The 5,884-nt window shown below is 35.9% G+C and overlaps 1 pseudogene; it reads right to left on the bottom strand.

The window, feature by feature from the left end:
• Positions 1-1,416: 1,416 nt before the first annotated feature.
• Positions 1,417-3,858, bottom strand: LOC149162264 (serine/threonine-protein kinase-like protein CCR1 pseudogene; annotated as a pseudogene).
• Positions 3,859-5,884: the final 2,026 nt, after the last annotated feature.

The following is a 5,884-nucleotide window of genomic DNA, read 5'->3' as shown; positions in this document are numbered from 1 at the left end:
TCTGCTAATACTGCAACACCAACACCGTCTGCTAATACTGCAACCCCGTCCACAGGGCAACGCTGTCCACAGGGCTGGATTTTGCAACACCGTCCACAGGGCGTCCCGTCCTCAGGAATTCTATCACGCTCCACAGGGTCGTCCACGCTCTTCGTATTTTTCAAGCCGCCGTCCACGCCGTCCACAGGTCGTCCTCAGGGAAACCAGCACTTCTGCTACCGTCTACAGGATCACAGGTTTGAGGAGTTTTGTCCAGGCTCTGATACCACTTATTGAGTTAATAGCACAGAAAGAAAGAACATCAAGAACAAAATGAGAGAGAAGACCAAGAAATAGAAACTGAAATGTGAATCTGTTTATTCGATGATGAGTTTTCATTACATGACATTCGATATATTATGTGAACAGCTACCCTTACACATAACTAAACTACCCGTTACATAACTAAAACTAAATTGGTTACAAAAAACTGTTTGACTTTGTTAGTTTAACCAAGTTCGTTGTCAAACCAACACCTTGCAATAGTTAAAATCATGAAATTGTAATTCCAAAGGGAAATGTAATATGATAAAAGATCATGAGTAACATTTTTTAAATTGTTGTCTAGCCTTTAGTGACTTTGAAGTATAAATCTCAAGATGAAGGTTGGAAATCAGAAAAAGAATATTTTGAATAAAATACTTGGTCTGTGTCCATGAGAGCATGGTTTACCATGTATAAAGCCTCAAATAGGAAATGCAGTCAGCGCTTATATATTAAATGGGAAAGTGGCCTGTAATGCCTTTTGGGAGGAACCTCATTATGGTTAAAGTGGCTTTAAACATGGTCAATTTGGAGACAATTTCAAGCAAATGAATGTGAACAGGGAATCTCCGTTATAGCTTAAACAATGTTTTATAGCTTTACTAACGTGTTATTAATTATTATAAATACGTTCATACAAGTGAATGTGAACATGCAATCTGTACTATAGCTTAATGAGTATAAATACAATAGATGATACATACTGACAAGCTAGGCATAATGTTTTTCGATTGTGTTTCTCTATGATTACCCATGCAATGATTATAATAAATTAAGACTGAGATTTGTATACCCAACAACATGCTATGCTTAAAACTTGCATCATTTTTGGCATACATAACAAAAAAATCCGATGTTTACTCAAACTCAATGTTACAATAAACAACTTACTGTTCTTGGTCTTTAGAACTATTACAAGAATAGTGCAATACCTTTTGATTGTGAAGAAGAATGAATACAAACACTCAAATTGTACAGAACAGGCAAAAAAACAAGGACACATTCTCTGGTACAATGTCCTAAAGAGTAAAAAGGAAAATGTCAATACCAGGTAGATGAGATGCTATTTGAACTTGAATTTTAGACAAAAACACCCCAGCTGGCTTTTCCCTCGAGAAAAAATAATTTTCAAGCAATAATCTTCAATTTGTCAAGAATGCTCGCAATCGTAGATCGAAAGGCAATACTAAGAGCTAGTTCTGACGAGTTTCTCCAACCATGTAGCCACATCTGACATGGTTGGTCTTTCGTTTGGGTCTTGCCTCACAGAAAGCTATGCAATATCAGCCATTCTGAGCAAAGGTTACACATTTCGTGGTAAATCCACACTATGGTCTAGGATGACTGCTGCCTTTCCCTGGCTGATCACGGGTGCTGCCCATTCGACAATATTGGGTGGATCAAAATCTGTATCATGTGCTTTTCTCCCACTCACAATCTCTAACAAAACCACACCAAAGCTGTATACGTCACTCTTCTCTGTAAAATTCTGAGACTTGTAGTAATCTGGATCAACATAGACAGCATCCCCTTTCTGGATAGGGGAAGGAAGACCTCTTTCTCTAGATATAGTTAACCCAAAATCTGCAACCCTGGCTCCCCATTCTCCATCCAAAAGAATATTGGAGGCCTTAATATCTTTATGGATGATCGGAGGTGATGCATCTTTGTGAATGTACTCAATGCCTCGTGCTGCTTGCATGGAGATTCTCAACCTCAATGTCCAACTGAGAGGAGAGAGATCTCCATGCAAATGATCGTGAAGAGTTCCATGAGGCATGAATTCATACACAAGAAGCCTTTCCCCCATCTCCTCACAATAGCCCAACAAATTAACCAAGTTGCCGTGGCGGAGTTTGCATATAATTTCAAGCTCTGTTTCAAAATCTCTACTGTTGCTATGGATTCTTCGAGCTGCATTAGCTCTTTTAACAGCAGCCTGTCTTCCATCTGGAAGAACAACTTTATAGACAAATCCATAGCTTCCTCGACCCAATTCGTTGAACTCTTTGAACCCATTTGTAGCATCTCGAAGCTCTGCAAGACGAAAGGCTTGCATCCATATTAAGTCATTTGCAGTAGGCCAAGAAGTGGTAATTCCAGACGAGGGTGTTGGACATTAAGATTTGGCTGATTTTCAGTATCTGGTTGCCCTATGCAAAAGGCACATTCACTTTTCCCCCTTTTTCTCCTTATTATCAAACAGAGAACAAAGCCTCCAATGAAAGCTAAAACAAACCCACAGGAAATTGACACCCCTAGAATAGTAACAAGATCCATATGCCGCTCCTTTTGCTTTGCAATACTTATTTGCTATTGCTCAGTTAAACTAGATGGAGAGACTGCAGAGACAGGTCCATGAAACCCATCTCCACAAGCTTCTTGACAAGAACTATTTCGACATAGAGAGCATGCCGTGCAGACACGATCAGCGTTCTCAGAACAAAGATCTCAGAGAAAAAATCCATTTGGGCAATTCTCCACACAAGGGGAACAGATCTGCTCTTCTTTATGAAGGAACAAACTCATCAAATCAGGCAATCCCATACCGCTAGCATTGAAAAAAAACTCCCCACTATGATAAGGCTCTCTGCTGCACAATCCTGGGCTGAAAAGCTGCAAAGGAGGATTATAACCCGATCCATTTCCCCAACAATCCACGATCAAGTTATCTTCCCTAATGCCACAAGTCACGATATTTGTGGAAGCTATGTCCAGAAACCCGACATCTTTTGGAATTGAAGACTGATTGAAACTTCCCCAGCATTCCACGCAATGATTATCTTGGCGGATACCACAAGAATGTTTTGAGCCTCCTGCGAGGGCTATAAACCGAGTTTTCTCTGGTGGGCTTCCCTGGTTCATGGAATTATCCCCCCAGCATTTGACTTCTGAAGTTGTTTTCACAATTCCGCAGACATGATTTCCTCCAGATACAAGGTTTTGAAATTTGTAGGGGGGAGGGGCAGTGATATTGAACTGTGGAGATGGTGATCCCCAATAGAATGCCATTCCATCCTGGTCTAATCCACAGGTGAGATCATCGCCTGCAACAATGGATTGCAGGGCGATATTGGGATGCGGCCAGAGTGATCGGTATAAGGATCGTTGTTTTGTTGTATTTTTCATAGACCAACAGTCCATCATACCGGGATATTGATCCAAATGACTACGGATTCCACAAGCATGGTTTTGCCCAGATTCAATATTTGAATAACGCCTGTTTTGGTTACTTGGGGGCACAAGATTAGTACCTGTTTCGTTGTTCATCCAGTAAAATGGTCTGAAAGTGTTAGCCTGCAGTCCACAAAGGAATCCACCTCCACCGGAGAGTGCAGCCAGAGATGGGCTTAAAGTAGCATCAGTAGCTGGTGAAGTGCTGTTTCTCCCCCAGCATGTTATATGTTGCTTCCCACTTACATCAATGGTACAGAACATGTTCTCATCTCCGAAGGATGCTGCTATGGGAGACATGGCTCCATTTCCACACACGCCGTCCATGCAAATGAGCAGAAAATAGATCAATACTGGTCCATAGATAGTGCTACATGACTACCCAGATCACTGAAATTGCCCTGATAGGCCGAGCGATCGCTCAAAAAGAATGGGAAACAACATTAAAAATATGTATGTTGCCATGCTAAGAGGGAAACTCAATCGATATTTCGAAAAAGCAGTCATACTTCAAAATCAACGGTGGAAAGTGTCTCCTCCGATCCAACGGAGCAGGGTAAAAGTGTTTATTGATAATGTGTTCTGGCAGTGTTTCAACAGGAAAAACTGTAAAAATATCTAACTCAACTGATATTTGGAAAAAGCAGTGACACTTCAAATCAACTGTTGTTGAAAGTGTCTCACTGGATCGAAATGAGGAGGGTAAAAGTGTTGACAATTGTTGATGCATAAGAAAGGCCTATCGGCCTAATTATAGCATATAGAAGAACTTACATTAAATGCCCGCAAATGTGTTGTTTTATTTTAGAAACTGCGATAGTGGTCTTGTTTTCTTAGCTGAGTAAAAACCAATAAACTAAATTTGAAGCAAACTATTCATACTTATTGGTGAAAAACATTTTGAGATAAGTGATTTTGGAATAACTATGATTATAGATGTGTACAATTTTATTTCTTACGATAAAAAAACATGCCATAATCAATAACATTTACAAATGAGCAGGTACTGATTCGGAGTTGCAAAATTCTATTTACTTTGTTAACTGCTATAGTATTATTATTACAAAATTCTATTAACTTTGTTAACTGCTCTAGTATTATTATTACAAAATTCTATTAACTTTGTTAACTGCTCTAGTATTATTATTACAAAATTCTATTCACTTTGTTAATTGCTCTAGTATTATTATTACAAAATTCTATTCACTTTGTTAATTGCTCATGGATCACTATTTATTAGTTAGATTTTTTTGAATTCAAGGTTTCTATTTTAATCCACGATGGCTATATATTTTGAAATTTTACATTAAATATAGTTCACAAACTTTAACAACATTGTATGTAATAATAAATAGGAATATACACTCTTTTTATTTTATTTTTTAAGTTAATATACATTTATATGCTATGTTGTACGGAAGGTAATGATATGCATGGGACAGTGTGTGAAACTATGATGCATGTGCCAATAATTTAGTCAAATGTTTCTTTTTTCACTATATACTAAGGTTATTTAATTTAATAGATTTAATCTGTTTATTATTAATTTAGACCATGTTTAAATAGCCATATTAAATATGTAAATTTTACTTTTCATAAATAATTTTTTAATAAATTACAACTACAATCATGTTTCATGTTTCACAATTTATTTTTTTAATAAATTACAAAAAAAATTGTCTTAACAAAAATTGGCAAACCTTTCATATTGTGCATTGAATCATGTATTAAACCAAAAATATTCTTGACTTGAAATATTAACAGTTGATTTCATTAAAAATATAAACCCTTACACCTTATTATTAAAAAAAATAATAACAAAACAAAATAAATTAAATCATCATATTTTCTTATCTGAAATGTATTTTTAATTACATGTATAATTTAGCACAATAAAATCCTTGAAACACTAGTTCACAATTCCATTACAAATATAAACATTGAAAACAATACGCAAAGCCTCGTCCAATGACCCCAATCGATCAAAAGAGATATAGACGGTACTGATTTGCAAAGAATGGATGACTATATATATATGTTGGTAGTTATATATATAATTATATTAGAAATATGTTATTTGATTTTATTTTTTTATCAAAAGAGATATATATGGTATTGATTTGCAAAGAATGGATGATTATATATATGTTAGTAGTTATATATATATAATTATATTAGAAATATGTTATTTGAATATTTTGTTATAATTGTGTTTAGAGGTTTATTTTACAACCCAATGTGATGTGTAATTCTGTTGGTATGTGGTCAAAGTTGAAATTTTAACAAAAATAAAATAATATAAATAAAATAATTATACAAAACATTTAAATAATGCCTGGTCATAAAAATATTTGCACTTCAAGAAATTAGATCGCTCTGGGGTCATGTTAGATCCGTATTTAACATG

This window comes from Pinus tabuliformis, chromosome 5_2 (assembly GCF_031772625.1).
Source record: "Pinus tabuliformis cultivar Carrire ecotype Pingquan chromosome 5_2, CPIR1, whole genome shotgun sequence".
In the NCBI taxonomy this organism is placed as follows: Eukaryota; Viridiplantae; Streptophyta; class Pinopsida; order Pinales; family Pinaceae; genus Pinus; species Pinus tabuliformis.
The sequence above is the reverse complement of the archived record's forward strand: the minus strand, read 5'-3'. Positions and strand labels throughout refer to the sequence as shown.